Source organism: Lucilia sericata, unplaced genomic scaffold (assembly GCF_015586225.1).
Source record: "Lucilia sericata isolate MDLA Ls3-8-SP2 unplaced genomic scaffold, ASM1558622v1 Contig000000F_arrow, whole genome shotgun sequence".
NCBI lineage: Eukaryota > Metazoa > Arthropoda > Insecta > Diptera > Calliphoridae > Lucilia > Lucilia sericata.
The window spans coordinates 1,080,810-1,104,542 of NW_023994042.1; the positions used below are offsets into that span (position 1 = coordinate 1,080,810).

The 23,733-nt window shown below is 27.3% G+C and overlaps 1 protein-coding gene across 4 annotated transcripts in view; it reads right to left on the reverse strand.

Annotated features, from left to right (window-relative positions):
• LOC119607850 (DNA N6-methyl adenine demethylase) overlaps positions 1 to 23,733 on the reverse strand; it is a 207,286-nt gene that overhangs the window by 27,586 nt on the left and 155,967 nt on the right. The gene's annotated exons all lie outside the window — the stretch shown is intronic.

The window sequence follows — 23,733 nt, forward strand, 5'->3', positions numbered from 1 at the left end:
ATTTAGGTTGAGGTTATTAATGCTTATTTAGTGAAATTAATTAGCAAAGTTAAAGGAATAGTTTCAATTCAATATCTAAACTTAAGGAACTTAATAAAAGAAAAAGAGAGTGAGAGTGAATCATAATAAATATTGCGAAAATACTACACCATTTTAAGTGTTGCTAAGATGCAATGCTATGACAATTGCAAGTTTGTATATTGTGTTGTTAGATTAGAAAAAACAACGTTATTTTGCTCTTGTACTTTTACTAAAAACTGTGAGCTGCTCTAGTTTATTTTTTATAAAAAACTGTAAAGATCCGTTAGTTTTGAAGAATTATCCTCACATATTATTAAAACCACTAAATGTGTTCATATTTTTAAATTTTATTTTAAATTTGTCTTTTAGCCTTTCAACATAATCTATTTCTTCACTTTTTTTTTCTCTTAAGCAATTTCTTTAATATTTCCTGTACAAAAACAAATTACAATATTTTTCAATTTTCTGCTGCCATATAAAACGCGTGGGGTTGACAAACTTTATAAATCAAAATAATGTGTTTTATATTTCTATATATGCTTGCAAATAAAATCTTATATAAAATACTACTATATAATTATAAAAATCTTATAATTAATGGATATTTTTTATTGCATACATAAGAAAATTGTGAAAAAAATTGTTGTAAAATTGATGTTGGTGTTAAAATACCACCTAGTTTTTTTTCTTTCTTGTAAACCGATACGCTACTTCAAGCATATTATATGAAGCCTAGTATAAGTAACACATGTTTTAGTTGAATTTAAGTTTAGTTCAGGTTCCTCTACGTCCTAGGTAATCTAGTGGATAGACAATTGTAATTTTAGTTCTCTAAGTAAACTAGAGTGTCATTTATAGTCCAAACCATTGACTAAACGATAGTTCAGATATTGGACTAAACTATAGTTCAGACTAGACCATAGATTAGAAATTAGTTCGAACTATAAGCTAGACTATAGTAAAGTCTATAGTATGGACAATAGTCTAGACTAGTCTATAGTCCATACTGTAGATTAGACTATAGTGTAGACTATAGACCAGTCTATACTGTAGACTATAGACAAGACTTTAGTCCAGACTATAAACTACACAAAAATCTAGACTTTAGACTTTAATCCAGACATCAGACTATACTACAGTCCATGCTATAGACTAGACTATAGACTATATACTAGACTATGGTTCATACTATACCTAAAACTATAGACTTAACTATAGTCCAGATTATGAACTAGACTATTAAACAAACTATAGACTAGAATTTGGGACTCTAGACCATAGTCCAGAATATAAATCAGTTTATAGACAAGACTATAGCTCAGACTATATAATATACTTTAGATCAGGCTATAGTTGAAACTATAGATTTAATTATTACCCAAACTATAGACTAGACTGTACTCCAAACTAAAGATTATAGTCCAGACCATATAGTCCAGACTATAGACAATGATGTAGTTCAGATTTTAATAATACAGACTGTATACTAAACTATAGACTACAATGTAGTCCAGACTATAGACTATGATGTAGTTCTGACTACAGTCCAGACTATACACTAGACTATAGTTGAGACTATAGACTTGATTATAGTCCAGTTTATGGAACATAGTTCTATTATGTAGTTCAGACTTTAATCCAAACTGGATTAGACAGATTTGTTTTTACTCCAGACTATGAACAAGATTTTAATCCAGACAATATTCAAGCCTTTAGTCCAGACTATACACTAGACTATGGACTTGATTATAGTCCAGATTATGGACTATAGTGTAAACCAATACTATAGGTTTGACTATAGTCCAAACTATAGACTAAACTATAGGCTTTACTATAGTCTGGACTATACTATAGTTTAAACTAAAGATAACACGACACCAGATTAGCAAACTATGTCATGCTTATCAATAGCGGCTTGTAAAGTCTCCTAAGACCAAGTTTAAGATTTTTCATGTTGTTTATTATAATGTTTTCCGTTTTTTTGTTTGTTTTGTTTTTGGCATCAAATTACAATTTTATACATAAATAATTGCTGCCATATTGGAAAATATTAATTAAATGTTACTAAAAATGTATATAATTAACTATAAAATGGAATAATTAAAAAAATATAAACAAGAATTCATTTTTAATAAAGAACTATATAAAGTAGTAGTAAAAATTTATGGAATGTTTGGCTTTTTATGGAAAAATATTTAGCAAAGTTTTAAAACTTTCGAAAATTATAAATTTTAATTTGATTTTTTTTTATAAATAATTTAAAAAAATGGATTTAATAAAAGGTTTATTACAGTAAACTTCCAAAACTAATTAATTAAATAACTTCTTTTGTTATGTTTAAATAAATAAATTATTTTTAATTATTATTTTTATAAAACCTAAACATTAAACCCTAATTAGGTTTTTGTTTTTTTTTTTGAGCTATTAATAAAACTGGCAAAAAATACTAAAAATAAATGTTAATAAAGTTAATTATAAATAATTACAGTGCAATGAACTAAAAGTAGGCAACATTCTAGCTAAGCAGCAAACGCCACCAAGCATGCCAGCTATGTATGCCGTAATTTTTAAAACTAAAAACAACAACAACAAAAACCAAGTCATGTTTTAAATTATAAAATATTTTCAAAATAATATTTAATGAAAGAAGAAAAAATTATTAAAATAAAATAAGAAGAAAATATAAGAATAATTTATTAAGAAACTTTTTTTCCACTTGCTTGTTTTTTTTTCAGCACATAACAATAATAATTATAAAAAAAATAAATTACTAAGAAATTAAAATTAATTTTTTTGTTTTATTTCATATAGAAAGAATATATGATGGCATAACCACGCCAACAACAAAAGACTACAATTATTTATTAAAAAAATAATAATAAAAAAATATTACAATAAAGGTGGGGTGTGGCTGGAATATTTGTGCTGTTTGTACGTTTTTGTTCGTTTTTTGGTTGTTGTTATTTTTACTTTCCAAAAGGTTTATTTTATTTATTTAATTTATTTCTTTTTGCCATAAATGTCGGTTTTCGATTATTGAATATTAAAGAATTTTTATTGTTAAATAAATGAGAAATAAATTCGAGAACCATTAAAAAATAATTAAATTGTACACAAGTGGTGGTGGGTTCAAAATAAATGTTGATTTATGTTTAATTTATGTAGAATGAAAATGGAGGTATTTTTATGTTAAAGCTAAAGTGGGTTAATGGTCTGAACCCTTAAAATTTTAGCATGGCCCATATCAAATGGGGTTTTTTTTCTTTCTTAATGGTGTTGCGTTATCTGTGAAGTTATTGATTAAGTTTAGGGGAAGAAAAATGAAAAAGAAATAAACATTTAGTTAATTAAAGGAAGTCATTGACACCTTAAGAAAATACAGACATACTTATTTGCCTCAAATGACTGATCAATAATCAGCAGTGTTTTAATGTTATATTGATAAAGTGCTTCTCTTTGCTTAAATTAGTTGCATACTTTTAGGCGCTTCAAAATTTAAATTGTAGAAAACACTTTAAGATTAATAAGCTGAAAATCTGCGATATGTTCATGCTGTATTAACATATAACTTTTGATTCCACTGCTTTACAGGCATTTGATCAAACGAATTGTCTACTTTAAGGCTTCTAACCCACCCCCCTTAATAATTTCATTACTTTCACATAATGTCATTTGCAAATTGCTGCAATATTAAGCTTTAGTCATAAAGTGATTGTCAGGCTTTGTAAACATTTGATCAAATTAATTGCATACTTTTAGGCGTAAACATTTGATTAAATTAATAGCATACTCTTATGCGTCTTAAAATCTCTCTTTAATAATTTCACAATTTTCATCAAATGTCAACTTTCATCAAATGACAGTCGTAACAACACTTAAATAACAAAGAGTCAATTTAATTGCCTAATTTTAGGCGTCTTTAATTCTCCCTGTAATAATTTTCGAAAAATCAGCATTATTTTCACGAAGCAACATTCCGCTTTAGTCACAAAGTGCTGCTCTTGCTTAACTGATATTTCAAGAAAACAATTGCCTACTCGTTGGCGTTTTAAACTGTCTCTCTCCCTTAAAAAAATGAAATTCCTTTAATAATAATTTAATTAAATTTGATTTGTTGGCAAAAATATCACTTTATGCCAACAAGATAAACGCAATTTGTGAATATTATAAATCACTTAAAAACGAAATAAAATCTTACAGCTCAATGCATGAATCATTAATTTAAAATCGTTTAACGTTCATCTTATTCACAAACCGGAATTGAACATTTTTTTTGTAGTATTTCTTGTACAAAACTGACAATTTCTTACAGCCGTTTATTGTGTTGATTACACAGCATTTAATAACATTTTTTTTCAAAAGCAACAAAAAAAATAAATAAATAAAAATATAATAATCATGATTTGAACACCTGTGTGCAAGTGACGTTCTCATATTTTATATATTTATTTGTAAAATTATTTTTTTTTTCTCATTTCTGTTTATTTTCAATGCAATTTTTGTTTTATTGTTGTCTTTCGTTTTTTTTTTTTAATTTTTTTTGGTGGTTGTGTGTTGATTTCGTTTAAATTTTTTATGGATTCTTAATTTGAAATTATTTCAACGAATTATAAAAATAAATGAACTTTTGTATTAAATTTCTGTGTGTTTAAGTTTTAAAGACAGATAATAAAACACACACACACACACAAACATACAAAACATCAACAATAACACCGACATATGTATACGAATGTGACAGATTGTCATGTACATATTCTGTATGTCTGACAGATGGACGGACAGACTTACACGGACATACAGATGTCTTGTATTTATTTTTGATTTTAATTCAAAATTAATTAATGCTAAAAATAAAGACACATTTATTTACTTAATTTTAAATAAAAAATTATAATTGAATTTTTTGGAATAAAAACAAAAATATTGAGATTATTAATAATGACTTTAAGAAAAATTCCGTAAGGGTTTGTACTACAACTGTCTTACTGACATTTCATTAAAAATAAAAACATGTCAGTGGAGTAATCTGATGTTGTTTTAAATGTAAGATTGAAAGCATCACTTGACTAAAATCAGAATGACGAATTAGAATTTGCTTTATTCAAAAATGCTGTCGACAAAATTGCTTGCCACATAGACTAGTCAAGTTTCTAGATTTTTTTAAATTAAATTTCAATTCTTGTTTTTAAAACATAAACATACAATAGATATCTACTTTTAAAAATCTATAATTTCAAGGATACTAAAGTGTTGTTTGAGAAAAATAAAATTTTTTTATGTAAAATAGAAATTGATAATAATTTGCAATACCATGTCATTATATTAATTAAAGTGTTTTTGTTTACAGTTCTTTTTTGTTTCATGTTACGTCACTTTCAACACATACTGTTTAGAAATTTCTATAATAATGAATACTTAAGCAGGAAAAATACAATTAAAGCGACAAGCGAGTCGCTACGTATGGCGCATTTAGCCATATTATTGATTTTATATCCGCTCATGAAGAGATATTCTGTAGTATAAATTTGTAGGTTAAAGGTTAAGTGTTTCTTATTTTATGCGTTCCCCCTTTTTCATTATTATGCTCTAAATATGTCTTTGCTTGTTATTTATCGTTAATGCCTTTGAAAAGATATTCATATATGTTTGTGTGGTGGCCGTTATGTCGACCCAATTGCAAATTTGCCATTTGGTTGCAACTTGCAATAATAAAAGTTTTCCATATGTTGTGAAATGAGTGGATGTTTAATTGAGTGTCTCAGCAAACTTTTTATTAAGCAATTAACATGGCAGAACTCGGAACCTTTTTAGAAATCCTAATATTCCTGTGAGAAGGGTTTCTTATAAAAAAATTGTCTAGTGAGAAGAGTTTTCTTTAGCAATTTCATGAGTGACAAGAGTTCACTGCAAATAGTTTTCTGGAGAAAATTGTTAATTGAGCAGAGTTTTCAATAGAAAATTGTTCAGTAAGAAAAGTTTTCTATAGGAAATTGTTTACTGAAAAGAGTTCTTCTACAATTTTCCAGAGAGAAAATCTTTCTATAGAAAACTGTTTAGAAATCCTAATATGTAATCCAGTTGTTGTTGTTGTAACAGTTCGTGTTTTTGTTGTAATAGTTATTTCCTGGAGAAAAACTTCTGATTGATACAGCTGTCGCTGGGTTGACAATCTTTGTCGAGTATGACTCGAGCCGTTCCGGAGCGAAGATCTAATTGTCGTGGGAACGTAATAATCCAGTGAGAAGAGTTTTTTATAAAAAATTGTCCAGTGAGAAGAGTTTACTATAGGAAATTGTTAATAGAAACGAGTTTTCTGTAGAAAATTGTTCATTAAGAAGAGTTTTCTATAGGACACTGTTTACTGCAAAGAGTTCTTTTAAATTTTTTCAGAGAGAAGATCTTTCTATAGAAAACAGTTTGTGGAAGAGATTTTTATAAAAACTTTTTCAGAAATCCTAATAAACCAGTGAGAAGACTTTTCTTTAGCAATTTCATGAGTGAGAAGAGTTTTCTATAGGAAATTGTTCAGTGAGAAGAGTTTTTTGTTCAATAAGAAGAGTTTTCCAGTGAAAAGAGTTCTTTTAAAAATCTTCAGCAGAAAGACCTTTCTATAGAAATCTGTTCAATGCAAGATATTAAAAATAGTTTTGTATAGAAAAATTTTACTGCTAGACTTTTCTATAGACAAATATTCAGAGTTTCATTAAACATTTTTTGGCAAGTGTTATTTTTTAGAAATTTTCCACTGGGAAGAGTTTTCTGTAGAACATTCTTCAATTAGAAGAAAAGTTTTTCCATTTGAAGAATTTTTCATAGATTTTTTTGTGGGAAGAGTTTTATATAGTAGATGTGCAATGGGAAGAGCAAATTCTTCAACAAGAACATTTTGAAGAATTGTTCATAGAAAATTTGTTTTGTAGGAAGAGTTCTGTCTAGAAGAATTTTAATGGGAAGAGTTTTCTGTATTAAGTGACTAAAAATTATGTTGCGTAGTTTAACGATTGTTGCAAATGGTGTTGTTATATAGTAAATGCTAAATATTGCTACGGTCACTCCATTGCAACTTTGCAATACTCAAAACGGCTCAGATTTTTTGGAATGTTTACTGAAATGTATGTACATCTTTAGATGTTTTTAAAGAAAGTTTACAAAGGAAAATAAGAATTTGCGAGCATTTTTGTACTTCAACTCTAAATGTTTGCTGGGTATTGCTTGCAGTAATAGTGTGGTGTATAGCAACGTACTTTTATTTGTACTTGCAATTTTGTTTATGAATAGATGTATATGTATACATAAATATTTGTAAACAGTATGTATATGTATATTTATGTATTAGTGCAATATTTTTTTTGTATGTATATGAATATTTTGTGCGGATATTGAACTCTTAGCATGGCGTTAATTGACCTCGTGCTTAAAATGCAAAAAATAACAAACTACAACAACAACAATAATAATAAAGAATGAGTAAATGACAGCAACAACAACAAAAACAGTAGCAAATAGAATAGTTAGTAATATAAAAATAAACTTTAAACGAAATAATTTAATACAAAATAAATTTAAACAAAAACTCATTCATACTTAAATAAATAACAAACAAACAAAAAACACTGTTTATTTACTGTCTTTAATAGAAAAATGTATTTATTTATTTAAAAATAAATAAAACAACTTAATTTAACACAATTTTCAATTAAACCACGAGGTCACATTCTTTGTTTAAAACGAAACAAAAAATTAAAACAATACAGACGTACTAAATAACGGTAAATCATAATTGTAATTGTCAAAACTCATGGTCGCAGCCTAAAAGTAGTCTAACACTTTTAAAACGTGCTCAACAAAACTATTCACTAAATGACTGAAAACAACAACAACAATAATGCTTGTAAATAGTAATATTATTTTGTGTACTATTATCTTTTTAAACAAATCTTTAATTAATTTCATAAAATACAACTAAAATTTCAAATGGATTATGTTTGTTGTTATTTCTGTGTTTTGTACTCAATTTAAATTTTAATTAGTTTTTCTTAAATGAAAACAGCAACAACAACAACAATCAAGTAATATTAAATATTGTTTTTTAAAATAAAAATATTGAAGGAAAAATTCAAAACCATTTAACCTTATGAAAAATAAATGCCACAAAAATTAAATTAAAAATCCTCATGATAGTTAAGTTAGATTGTTGTTGTTTATTGTTGGTGTTGTTGTTTTTGCTGTTGCATACAACAAGACAATCTCATAAGAAATGAAATAGACAGACTAAAACAACAAAAAACAACACAAAAATTAAAAACAAAATAACAACAACATAGAAAAACGTGACAAAAGTTAATTACAAAGTTTTCCTCATCGACAACAGCAGCAACAACAACAACATCAACGTCATCATCAACTTGATGAACAAATAAGTTTTTCTTTCGAGTATTTCCCAGTACAGTTTGGTTTAATTGTATCCTTTTTGAAAAGATTTTTTTTAATTTGACACTTTGTAATATAGTAACAAAGACATTAGTTACTTTATTGTCTCTAAGTAATCTAGAGAGTAGACACTTTTAGATTTTTTTCTGAGCTGTTACTTAGAAACTACTTATTTCATTCTTTAGAAGTAATCTATTGCAGAGATCAGGCCAGTCAACCCGAATTGCCGGAATGTGTAAATGAATCTGTGTGAGTTTGATTGCCTGTGTATGTGTTTGAGAGTTTTCTGAGGTAAAATATGATGCATGTTTTTTTTTTTTTTTGTTGCTGCCACATGTTAAAATGCATGTGTCTGTCTGTCCGCTTATAGGTTTTTTTACCATGTTTTAGATTTAGTTTACATGGTTTGTTATATTATTATTTTCAACTAACTATCCTCTAGTTTAAGTAGGTTTTGTTTTTGCATCTAGAGAATACTGTTAGTAAAATTGTTGTTGTTGTTTTTTGTGCAAATGATGTTGATGACAACAATCTTGTTTATTTTTTTTTCTATATAAAAATAAAGAAAACTAATTTAAGGAAAAACTTTATGCTAGAAACTTAATTGACAATGATTGAAATGCTAAGCAAAATTGAACTAAAATCCTTAGTTCAAGAGAGAATTAGTTGAATGCTTAAATAATTTTAAACATTATATTAAACTCGAGAAAGAATAATTAAAAGTGGAGCTTATATTTTGAAAATTCCCTGAACTTTTTTAAAGTTCAAATATGCTTGAAACTTAATTGACATTGATTGAAATTCTAAGCAAAATTGAACTAAAATACTTAGTTCAAATAAGAATTAGTTGAAGAGGGATAACTAGTGCTAAAGAACTAACTCAATTGCTTAAATATTTTTAAACATTTTATTAAACTTCTAGAAAGCTTTGGTGGCAAAACATTCGAGAAAGAATCATTAAAAGTGGAGCTTTTATTTTGAAAAATCTCTGAACTTTTCTAAAGTTCAAATATGCTTGAAACTTAATTGACACTGATTGTAATTCTAAGCAAAATTGAACTAAAATCCTTAGTTCAAGAGAGTATTAGTAGAAGAGTGATAACTAATGCTAAAGAACTATTTTTAAACATTTCATTAAACTTCTAGAAAGCTTTTGTGACCAAACATTCTAGAATTTATGATTAAAAGTTGAGCTTTTATTTTGAAAATTTTCTTAACTTTTTTAAAATTCAAATATGCTAGAAACTTAATTGACACTGATTGAAATGCTAAGCAAAACTGAACTAAAATCCTTAGTTCAAGAGAGAATTAGTTGAAGAACTAAAGAACTAACTCAATTGCTTAAATATTTTTAAACCTTTTATTAAACTTCTAGAAAGTTTTTGTAACAAAACATTCGAGAAAGAATCATTAAAAGTGGAGCTTTTATTTTGAGAATTCTCTGAACTTTTTTAAAGTTTAAATATCGGGACGATCAATCGGGTATTTGAAACTGTTAAAGTTACTATAGCTTCGAGGTCCAGTGTAATTTTAATACTTAACAATATACATCATCATATCATTGACTAAACTTATTTTCTTCTCATCTCTCAAATCATTTCCCTTCTCCTACCACTTTCACACGAAAATGTTTACAACTTTTAATATAAATATTTTGTAAATAAGAAAAATATTGAGGATATTTTAAATTGACATAAAAGCAAAAAGACATGAAGACTAAAAAAAACAACAACATGCTAAATAAACATTAATTATAAATTCCATTTTGTTTTAAAATCCCAGCTCACAGTTTTGTTCGTTCATCTTAAAAAGATACATTTTCTCACAACTATTTAATGTTACTTTTCGATCGTTACCATTAGTAACCAAGTTTATTTACTTTATTTATTTATGTTTATTTATTAACATTTTATATGGTTTACTAGACCAACAAAAAAATATATAAATAATAATAAAAGTAAAAAAAACAAAAACAAAATGTATGAATGTTTACGTCGCTGTTGGTTTGTTTTAGTATCTTAATCTTAAAAGTTGCTAAACTAAAACCAAATTAAAACTGCTTAGTTTTTTTCTGTACTTTTTTTTTGAGATTTTAATTAAAATTTATGGTTGAGAAAAATATAAAGTTAATGATGATGAGGATTTTTTTCTAGTCTAAATCATCCTCTGAGCTGAGATAAATGACAAGCAACATTATTTTAAAATGTTTATGTTTGTAAAAGATTTTCAATTGAAAATGTTGTGGAAAAATTAAGTAACACATTTTCTTTTAAATAAATTGAATTAGTTTTTTAAATATTTTTAATAAACTACTCTAATTACAAACAGGTTTAATTAAGACTGAAGTCGTTAAAAACATAGCCTAACGTTAGGCTGCAGTAATTGGGTTCAAGTTTACAATGCAAGTAATTTAGGCTTGATAATTTCAAAACAAAATTAAAATTTTATGAACTGTTTGTGCTAAATAACTTTACAACTTTCAGAAATTTTGGCTTTAATCTAAAATAAATTTTTTAACTTTAAATATTTTACTTATGTGTTCCAAATTACCTCAAGCACTAATTTGACAGTTATTTGTTATATAATTTAAATCAAAATGATTAAACTGTCATTTCATGTGTCAAATTAATAACAACTATTCATGCATATGCATGTTACATTAATGTTTTTTTCAACATATTTAGTTTTTATTCATTATTTTCTTAGAGAGAGAGAGAGAGACCAAAGTCTATTTGTCAGTCCATGATAGTTGACATAAACGAAACAAAATAAAGACCACCTGCAATTACTAAGAAGGCAAAAAATAATAAGAAATACAAAACTAAAAGAAACTCGAAAAAAAACTTCTTAATTTAAAAAATGCACAAGAAATGACAGAAATGTTCAAGTTTGCAAAAATCCTCATTCTTGTGGTGATGGGTTGGTTTGTTATGTTGTTTGGTTGGAGGTAGCTGGTGGTGATTGTACTGGTGGCGATGGTGGTGGTGGTGGTGGTGCATTTTAGTATTCAGTGTCATGCCACTTTAAATAATTAACCAAACAAGATAAAATAAAATAAACATTAAATCAAGTAGTTGGAAGAAAAAAATGCAAAATACATGATGATAATAATGACGATTGTGGAACTGTGGCACCGTGTGCTAGGCAGCCTTCTACACTAGCTGCAAGAATGCGTAAAGTGTGTTTAGACTTATGTGAGCGAGTGTTCCCTGCTAAAGATGGCAGCGATATAGAGATGGTTCAACATGTATGTGATGGAATGGCATGTCATGTGATGGCCAAAGAAATACTAGAATATGCATGAAATGTTTCTATGTGTGTGTGTATGCATTTTTAAGAATTGAAATTTATTTTAATTAAAATAAATAGCAATTAAATATTTATTTAGAGGAAAAAAAAAACAAAAATACTTAATATATAGGTACTTGTTTCAAGGCAAGAGTTTGTTATTGCAAAATGTGTTCATTTATATAGAGATTTTTTTTCTTAATTTCATATTGCTTTCAATTAATCTGTCTGTTTAATGTCTTGTTTAAGACATTAAAACTAATTTAATTAATACTGCAATTAATTGAGAGGATTTTAGTCATACTTTCGTAATTAATTATCATGTATGTGTTTTGTAATCCATATTAATTGCGTCTATGTCAATTAGTTTTATTTTTATTTCTAATATTTTAAGACATAAATCTTCTAAATATTTAGATAGAGATACAAATTTACAAATAAAACCCTATGTTGAGGTTTTTCAAACCGCACATTAACTGTAAGTCTCGTTCTATTTCCCAGTTTTAAAATTTTTTGATTATAAAAAGATTTTGGAATTTTTTTCTTCAAATTTTTAATTTAATGAAAGTTTTTTGTACAAAATAGTGAAAGTATAGAAAGTAGAGCAAATGGGCGGACTATCTATGGGGGCGGGGAAACTTATATATGAATTAAATGTAATATTTCGCATATCTGGGAAACTATTAGAGCGAAAAGCCTCAAATTTTGGCACTGACAACATTGGAAACCATATGGACAATTTGAGGAAAAATTACCTAGCAATAGGGGGTGTGACACCTCCCATATGATTCGTATGATGATTCTGGGGAACTATTGTATCTAGAATCCTTAAATTTGGCCCGAACAACTTTGACATCGACATTTGGGTAATAAATAGGCGATTAGAAATATGGGCGTGGCATCTCCTATATGAATTAAATACAAAATATTTTTATCTTGGAATGTATATATTGATGACTAGAAAAATGGGCGTGGTTTTCCCATTAAAAAGGAAATATGAAAATAGTAAAGAATTTTTTATGTATATTGTTTTTATCTAATCACAACACTAGCTTCCAGACAGAAGCCCGAGCAATAACGGAATGCTTAAATTGGATTAGAATAAATATGACGCCCACAGGGCTTAATCAATCAATTTGGGCGATATCAGATAATAAAGTTAAATCTAAGACCGTATTGGATTGTAAAAAAGCTCTAAAGGAATACTCTCCCAGAGGTAACGTTGACCTCATAGGCGTACTAGCCATTCGGAAGTGAATACAATAGCTTCAAAAGGAAAGGAGCTTGAGGAAGTTAATCTGACGAACGAAAAAACATTTGACGCAACGAGAGAAGAATTAAAATTATGGGTGAGAGAAATAAGGTCTATGGGTGAGAGAAATAAGGTCTCCGGGTGACCCTAACGAGAGCAGCACCAGAAGTCTCCTCAAAATGAAAAATTCAGAGGTAAATATTCTCAGTGGACAAATAGGATTACGAGCACACCTATATCTTGGGACTGATATTATTCTGGATATAACACTAATTGAACAATTCTTAGGAATTCCGTCCAGGAAACTGAGTTTCTGAACATCGGATGATAATACATTTAGTGAATACTATATAAGTTTTTCGACTAAATTCTCTCTTTAAGGAAAGTATTTCGATATATTTATAGAAACCTATTATGTAGTTTTTATTTATGTAAAGAAGTGGAAAGGTTAATTGAATAAATTTATTAAATTTTATAAATTTTGGTACTTAAAGTCCTTCTTTGATTTGTTTTTACTACAATAAAGCCGATTTTTATTACAATAAAAATTCTAAACCCCAAAAAGTTCATTAAACTTTTATTAAATAATGTTGAGTTTGAATAAAGAAAAAACTTAACAAAGAGCAAACAAAAAAAAAAAGAGATTTAAATTAAAAAGATGAAAAAAATAAAATAATAATAAACAAACATCATCATCATAATGATGATGTTTTCCACTTAAATTAAGATGAATCATGTACAATTTCAATTTCATTATTATAGTTCTTTTTTTTGCCTTAACACAAATATCTGGTTTTTAATTTCTTAAAAAAATCATTAATTAAATTATTTAATTATACCCATATTGTTTGTACGGTTTAACCTAGTTTCATTTAAAAGTTTTTTTTTTCATTTTAACGGCCCTAAAAATTAATTTATAATTACGCTTACCAATTATGTTGATTTTACTTTAACTTGAGAGAGATTTGGCAATTTTACATGACAAATCAAACTTACCTAAAAAGAAACAAGAAGAGAAAATTATTAATAAAATTTAATAAAAAAATAAGTAAAAATAATGTCTAAGATATAAATAAAATTGGTTATGGTTTGTTTTAATTTTTTTGTTAATGTTCATTTCTTTAAAAAAAGTTTTTCGATTAAAATTTATATTTTTGTGCGGCAGCAACAAACAAATCTTTTGATTTTATTGCTGTGTGTTTTATTCATTTGAAACTCATAAATTTTTAATCAACTTAGACGGAAATGGCAGGTAAATCAGGTATTTTTTGATTCCACTTATTAGTGCAAAATATGAGAAAAAAAAGAGCAAAATGCCAAAAATAACTAAAAAATAAAATTTCAAAATTTCTTCAAAATGCAATAGAGTTTATTTGTGTGTGTTTTAACTTATGAAAAGGAAACACAATTCTATATTAAAGCGCGAAATAAATTCTATATAAAGGAAACTAATTTATAAACGTTATGTTTTAGTTAATGAGAATTTTAACCAGATTTTGCAAATATTAGTTCTAAATACTTTAAAATACTTTAAAAAAGAAATAAAAAAAAATCCAATGAAATCATAAAAAAGAATCGTAAATGGAAGAAACCCCGATACAAAGATTATTTGCAGAGATACAGATACCTACAGCCAAAACTTACATTGAAAAGTAATGAGTTCAAGTAATAAAAATGCCGCTTTTAACTACTTCTTCATTAACATTTTAACACGGTGATGACATTGGATGCAAGTACTTACCACGCACTACTTAAATAAGTACTTACACATAATGTGTTATTAAGTTGTTTTATTTTAAACAAAAAATTGCTCACACAGAGTACGAACCTGAGTTTCTTGTTCGTCAGTTCGCTAGAGCGCAATGCAGATAAAACTGAAACCCAAAATAAAGTACTTACGTATCTGATTATATATAAGTCATTATAAGAGTACTTAAGAGTAATGCGGACGGTAAGAAGTATTAATAGAAAAGTAAGTGGTTATGTAAGTACTAGTTATTACCGAGTTTTTGCTGGGCATGTACATATATTCGAATACAGTTCTCCCCCATGCTAAACATTTAAAAGCTTAAATTATTAATCCTTAAACTGATTATTTTATATTAAAATAACAATTAAAATATTTCTAGAATTTAAAGAAAAACATTTATCATTACGATTTAGTTATAATTTATTAAAGTTCTCCAGTAATATATAAAAAAACTAAATTAATTAACTAATTATTAATAATTATATTTTTTTTATTTCAGCCATAAATCATTTTAATGACATTTGTAATAAATTGAAAAGTTGAAAGCATTATTTATTATCTGATATGAAATAAACGAGGTGAGTATGAGAAGTTGTTAAAGAAACTAGAGTTAAAATAAAATATATAAAAATCGGAGTAAACAAGAGTATGATCTGACAATATTTGAAATAAAAATCTTCAATTGAATTGTTTTATGGAAAGGACCCAATAAAAGATCTCTCTGTAAAACCATCAGTAAAAAAAATTACTAAAGAAACCCACAACCACTCCCGCTTACAATGGTTAGTTGTTGTAGTTGGTGTTGGTCTGTCGATTTAAAATTAATGTTAAGTTAATCGAGTTTTGTTGTATTTTTATTGTTTTTTTTTTAATCTTCTTCTACTTCTTTTCCATTTTAACCTCCTTCAAACTGCAGATGTGAATTTTCTTACTGTGATGATGTTCAGTATATTTGTATGATTGTATTTATTTCTTTTTTTTTTTAATTCAACATTTTTATCTCTTGAGTGCAGTTTATTTTATTTACTTTTTTTTACTCATTCATACGTTTTACTTTTTTCCCCCATTTTTAATTTGTATTTTATGTTTTTCTCCATAAACGTGGTAGTTGTAGTAAGATACCCCGCTTTTATTGTTGTTTTTGTTGGATATTTTTTTGTTTATCTGATTATTACTTTTGTATCTGTGTATGCCAGAGAGTGCATTCGAGTGTTTGTGTGTGTATGTGAATGTGTTTTTATTTTTTTTAAATTATCATGGTTCTGACTGCAGGCGTTGCACTATTTCAAGGTCTCTCGGACACTTTTATAAATAGTCAACAATTAAGTCAACGAAAAACTGTAATTATTATTATTTTTATTATTGTTGTTTTTGTTTATTTTTTTCTAGATTTTATTGTTTTTTTTTTTTTTTTTGTTTAATTTATATTTGTTTATTGTTTTTGTTGTTGTTGTTGTTTAATTTGCTTTTTTTTATTGTATAAATAGTTCTTAAAAATCCATTAAAAAATATATATAAAATATTCATTGAAATATAGTTTTATATGAGTTCGTTTAATAAAACTAAATAATGATACTAATCGTTTTTAATTGAGTACTAGAGTTATTAATTAGCAAGGGGTTTTAATAAAAATTTGTAAATGTACTACGCTAGAACTAAACTGGAACTGAACAAGTACTAAACTAGAACTAAGCTAGAACTAAACTAGAACTTAACTAAGACTTAACTAGAACTGAACTAGAACTAAACTAGAACTTAACTAAGACTTAACTAGAACTGAACTAGAACTGAATTAGAACTTGACTAAAACAGAACTAGAACTAAACCAGAAGTAAACTATAACTAAAATAGAACAAAACTAGAACTAAACTAAAACTGAACTCGAAACAGAACTAGAAAGGGAATTAGAACTGGACTAGAATTGAAGTAGAACTGAACTAGAACTGAACTAGAACTGAACTGAACTAGAACTGAACTAAACTAGAACTGAACTAAACTAGAACTGAACTAAACTAGAACTGAACTAGAACTGAACTAGAACTGAACTAGAACTGAACTAGAACTGAACTAGAACTGAACTAGAACTGAACTAGAACTGAACTAGAACTGAACTAGAACTGAACTAGAACTGAACTAGAACTGAACTAGAACTGAACTAGAACTGAACTAGAACTGAACTAGAACTGAACTAGAACTGAACTAGAACTGAACTAGAACTGAACTAGAACTGAACTAGAACTGAACTAGAACTGAATTAGAACTGAACTAAAACAGAACTAGAACTGAACTAGAACTGAACTAGAACTGAATTAGAACTGAACTAGAACTGAACTAGAACTGAACTAGAACTGAACTAGAACTGAACTAGAACTGAACTAGAACTGAACTAGAACTGAACTAGAACTGAACTAGAACTGAACTAGAACTAAACTAGAACTGAACTAGAACTGAACTAGAACTGAACTAGAACTGAACTAGAACTGAACTAGAACTGAACTAGAACTGAACTAGAACTGAACTAGAACTGAACTAGAACTGAACTAGAACTGAACTAGAACTGAACTAGATCTGAACTAGAACTGAACTAGAAGTATTTTTTATATTCGAGATAAATAAAGTTATGTGGTTACTAACGATCACTTATTACCAAGTAATGTATGAAATAACTACTTGTATTTACCAAAGTCTTAAAATATTTTAACGGATATTTTTAGAACATTTTGTATTGAGAAATTCTTGTAATCGGATACCGAGTATTAGAAAATTGGTGAAATTTGTCTCATTAATTTCCGTTGTAAAAACGATTAAAGTGTATCGTAACAGTTTCTAATATATTTTGCAATTCATTTTGGTTTTTTTTAGATTTCCCTATTAATTTGATTAATTTTATTAATATTTTTTTAGTTATACAGACTAATGTTTTTTAAGCGGGGGATCATTAATGATTAATGAGCATTTATTTAATTTAAATGTTTAAGTAATTTATATGATAAATTAAATTTATATTTGAAAAAGAACAAGTAAGAGTGTTATATTCGGCTATGCCGAATCTTATATACCCACCATCAAACCGCGTTTATGTCGAATTTCATCTATATACTCGTATATTTAGTCCAGTTATAAGCGTTAAAGTAATTTTCTGAAGGGGACCTTATGTAGGGGGGTAGGGTCAATTATGGGTCGATCCTCATAAAATTTGGTAGACAGAATTTGGTTCGTATTAAATTTATTTGTGTCGAATTTCATCGCTACACTCGTATTTTTAAACCATTAATGAGCGTTGCAGTCGTTTTCTGAAGGGGACCTTATATGGGGGGTAGGGTCAATCATGGACCGATCCTCATAAAACTTTTTAGATAGATTTTGACTCGTATGAAGCTTACTTATGTCGAATTTCATCTATATACTAGTATTTTTAAGCCAGTAATGAGCGTTAAAGTCATTTTCTGAAGGGGATCTTATATGGGGGGTAGGGTCAATTATGGACCGATCCTCATAAAATTTTGCATAGTGATTTTGGATCATAAGAAACTTACTAATGTCGAATTTCATCGCTATATTCGTATTTTTAAACAAGTTATGGCTGTTACAGCTGCTTTTCGAGGGGCCACTTGTATGGGGGCTATCCGAAAACGTGGACCGATATTGCCCATTTTCAATACCAAACAAACCTTACCTATAAGAAATATTTATGTGAAATTTCAACCCTCTAGCTCTTTCCATTCGGACTCTATCGTGCTTTCAACAGACAGACAGACGGACGGACAGACGGACAGACGAACAGACATGGCTAGATCGTCTTAGAATTAATTGAGGACCCAGAATATATATACTTTTGTGGGTCTATGACCAATATTTCGATGTGTTACAAACGGAATGACAAAATCAATATACCCCCCATCTTTTTTGATGGTGGGTATAAAAAAATGTTAAACACCAGTAGAATGAAATGATATATTTAGTTTCTAACGTCCTTCAATTAATAATTTTATTCATAATCAAATTATTAAAATTTTCAATAAAGCTAAATAAAAGCTTTTTAAAGTTATTTTAAGACAAATTTCAGAGAAATATGATTAATAGTTGTAAGGAAAAAAAGTACCGAAATTTAGTAGTTAATAATAATTTATGTTTATTTTAATACAAAATGTTTATACAAAAACTAAATTTTTTAAATTTCTAAGAACTGAACTGAATTAGAACTGAACTAGAACTGAACTAGAACTGAACTAGAACTGAACTAGAACTGAACTAGAACTGAACTAGAACTGAACTAGAACTAACTAGAACTAACTAGAACTGAACTAGAACTGAACTAGAACTGAACTAGAACTGAACTAGAACTGAACTAGAACTGAACTAGAACTGAACTAGAACTGAACTAGATCTGAACTAGAACTGAACTAGAACTGAACTAGAACTGAACTAGATCTGAACTAGAACTGAACTAGAAGTATTTTTTATATTCGAGATAAATAAAGTTATGTGGTTACTAACGATCACTTATTACCAAGTAATGTATGAAATAACTACTTGTATTTACCAAAGTCTTAAAATATTTTAACGGATATTTTTAGAACATTTTGTATTGAGAAATTCTTGTAATCGGATACCGAGTATTAGAAAATTGGTGAAATTTGTCTCATTAATTTCCGTTGTAAAAACGATTAAAGTGTATCGTAACAGTTTCTAATATATTTTGCAATTCATTTTGGTTTTTTTTAGATTTCCCTATTAATTTGATTAATTTTATTAATATTTTTTTAGTTATACAGACTAATGTTTTTTAAGCAGGGATCATTAATGATTAATGAGCATTTATTTAATTTAAATGTTTAAGTAATTTATATGATAAATTAAATTTATATTTGAAAAAGAACAAGTAAGAGTGTTATATTCGGCTATGCCGAATCTTATATACCCACCATCAAACCGCGTTTATGTCGAATTTCATCTATATACTCGTATATTTAGTCCAGTTATAAGCGTTAAAGTAATTTTCTGAAGGGGACCTTATGTAGGGGGGTAGGGTCAATTATGGGTCGATCCTCATAAAATTTGGTAGACAGAATTTGGTTCGTATTAAATTTATTTGTGTCGAATTTCATCGCTACACTCGTATTTTTAAACCATTAATGAGCGTTGCAGTCGTTTTCTGAAGGGGACCTTATATGGGGGGTAGGGTCAATCATGGACCGATCCTCATAAAACTTTTTAGATAGATTTTGACTCGTATGAAGCTTACTTATGTCGAATTTCATCTATATACTAGTATTTTTAAGCCAGTAATGAGCGTTAAAGTCATTTTCTGAAGGGGATCTTATATGGGGGGTAGGGTCAATTATGGACCGATCCTCATAAAATTTTGCATAGTGATTTTGGATCATAAGAAACTTACTAATGTCGAATTTCATCGCTATATTCGTATTTTTAAACAAGTTATGGCTGTTACAGCTGCTTTTCGAGGGGCCACTTGTATGGGGGCTATCCGAAAACGTGGACCGATATTGCCCATTTTCAATACCAAACAAACCTTACCTATAAGAAATATTTATGTGAAATTTCAACCCTCTAGCTCTTTCCATTCGGACTCTATCGTGCTTTCAACAGACAGACAGACGGACGGACAGACGGACAGACGAACAGACATGGCTAGATCGTCTTAGAATTAATTGAGGACCCAGAATATATATACTTTTGTGGGTCTATGACCAATATTTCGATGTGTTACAAACGGAATGACAAAATCAATATACCCCCCATCTTTTTTGATGGTGGGTATAAAAAAATGTTAAACACCAGTAGAATGAAATGATATATTTAGTTTCTAACGTCCTTCAATTAATAATTTTATTCATAATCAAATTATTAAAATTTTCAATAAAGCTAAATAAAAGCTTTTTAAAGTTATTTTAAGACAAATTTCAGAGAAATATGATTAATAGTTGTAAGGAAAAAAAGTACCGAAATTTAGTAGTTAATAATAATTTATGTTTATTTTAATACAAAATGTTTATACAAAAACTAAATTTTTTAAATTTCTAAGAAATTTTGTCGCATGTATTTTTAAAATAGTAATTATACTCAGCCTTGTAAATGTAGTATTTTCTCAAGTGAAATTTGTAAATTAAACGAAATTTTGCATAATTATCGTCTTTTCTTTTGTTTAAGTGTGTGTACTAAATGTTTTATAAGAAAGTTAAAAACAACAACAACAGCAAATTAATTATGCAATTTTATAATATAATAAATACTTAATATGTGTTTTATAATGAAATTCCAACTAAAAATTGATTTAAATTATTTGCTTCAGCTGTTTTGCAACAACAATACCAGCATTATATTTTTCAATGCATAAATTAAGCGCAAAAATATAAATAAAAACAACAACAACAATTAATTTTGTTTAAAAAAGCACCATAACAACAGCAACAACAAATATAAATAATTACATTTAATTATAGTGATTTTATATAGAGATTATTTTCTGTTGTACGTTTGTTTTTTTTATATAAAAATATATTTCGTATTTTCTTTCTTTCGTTATTTTTTTTTTTTTTTTTGATTTTATTTAATTTGTTGTTGTTTTTTTCGTGCATGAGGGTGAATCACTATCAAAATCCATTTATAAAAATTCAACGAAAAGGAAATGCCTCATTAGCATGACAATGATGGTCTAGGGAGAAACGACCCAGCAAAATAGTACAACAACAAAAATATTTATATACTTTATCTATAAAAAATATTTAAACAAATTCTTAAACCTTAATTAAACACGTAAACATTTTAGTTGTAAGATATTGAAAATAAGATACTTGAACAAATGTTTAATTTTAATTAAATAAATTTAAGTTATTTAATAAATTTATTATTTAAAATCTTCTTCGACTGTGTAAATTAAATTGTTATAATTTATTTTTTTATCTTTTTTTTTTTTTTTTGTTTTGTAGCATTTAAACACTTTGAGAAAAAAACACGTTAAATGAGACCAATTATAAGAAAAAATCATTTTCAAGTTCTTTTTGTTTTCTTGTATTTTATCGACGTTTTTTGATATTGTTGTTGTTGGTTTCTTCTTTCTTTATTCTCGTTCTTCCACTGGTTTTATAAGATGCAACCAACAACATTTTTATGTCTTGTAATGCAATAAATAACGATTATTTCAATAATTGCATTCAATTTATTATTATAGTGGAGATAATTTAATATAAATGGATGTACGTGACCTCAGCTTAATATGTATCTGGGTTTATATATGTATTTGTATATGCGTGTAAATATCTGTGTGTCTATATAAATTGTATTGATATCTCTGCTCTCGAATATAAATCAGCCCCATTCTTAAAAAAGGTGGTTATAGATAGAGAAAATTATTTCAAAAAGTAGACATTTTAAAAATTGTGAGATAATTTAAACTTTTTTTTTTAAATCCTTAAGAATTCATGATGACAAGAATTTATCCAAAATCTTGTATATATGAAAAATTTGTTGGAAGGGCTTCTATAAAAAAGAATCTTAAATTATGAATTTTTATCTCAAGACATTGATTAAGAGGGCACCATGCACTACGCATTTTTCCCTAATGTATCCTTTGGGGATACCAAAAAAAAGTTCTGGTCCAATAAAAGGGCGCCGTGTGCCTCCTCTTTCATTGCCAGAGTGTAATTCGTGGCCAGGTACCCAACATAGTTTGAATTTATTATGTTTAGAGATGTCAAACAGTGAAGTACGACAACCGACCTGATTCTCTCAAGACATATTCTTAACTAACTTATAATCTTTTCCTAAAACTTTTTGTAAATTTTCTTAAGAATAGATAATTTATCAGAACCTTGTTCCAAAAGTTGAAAATCTAACAAAAGCTTTCTATTGAATTTTTAAATAGTCAGGGGTCTCATAAAGTTTTGACATAGAGAGAGAACTTTTAGCAAAAATATCTGCTAAATGAAATAATTCATTAAAAAGCTTTCTGTACTAAATTTTTCAAAATATTAAATAAAAGATAATACAGAATATTTTGAAAAACTTCATAAATATAAAGCTTTTTTAAAAAGCTTTCTTTAAGTAGAGAGTTATTTAAAAAATTACTTTAAGCTTTTATGCCCAAGATCTCTGTAGGCAAATATAGGAAAGCTAAAACAATTCATCAGAACTTTCCAATGAAAATTCCCGGAATAAGAATTTCATCTACAATGTAAAGGCTTTCTACTCTCTCTTACCTCTTTTAACATAGACTTGAAGTATTCTTCAAAATTAAGCTTTTAAAATTTAATTTCCTTAGAGTCCCCATACCAATTTTTTTCCGCCTTGGGCAGATTTTCGAACATGTGTTAAAAGTAGTCAAGTTTTCTACAAGAATTATGTATAAAAATAAAAACAAGTAAATAAAAAGAAAAATCATAAAAACGAAAAAAATATATATAAAAAATATATGTAAAAATAAATCTCAATAAATTTACTGCTGTTGTTGTTGTAGATGTTGTTTATTGTTGGTAGGTCTACAAATGTAATTTTATGTATCTGTGTAATATAACAAACACTTAATGAAGGTATTTGAACTAGAAAATGAAAAGCAAAAAAAGAACTGTTTTATAAAAGTATGTGAGAAATATAAAATAGCAAAAGAAATAGTAAATTGAACAGCATTTTTTGTTATCAATAAACAATATTTAATGTCAGGAAATGTATACAATTAGGAAAGAAAACACACACTGCAATTAATTTTGAACAGTTGATGATTAAAAATGGTTTAAAAGCTGTTGAAAAGAAGAACAAATCCCTTAAACTAGTACTGTGAATATCTCAATATTTTCACCCTAAAAGTATGTTATAGTTTTTAATTGTTAGTGTTTATTACCAGTATATGCCTGATTTTAATTTTGGCAGAATTATATTTAATAAATATCTAAACATTTATGAAACAAAGTTTTGAAATTTTTATGTTGAGTAAAAAAATATTAATTCGGATTTATTTTTATCCTAAAAGTAT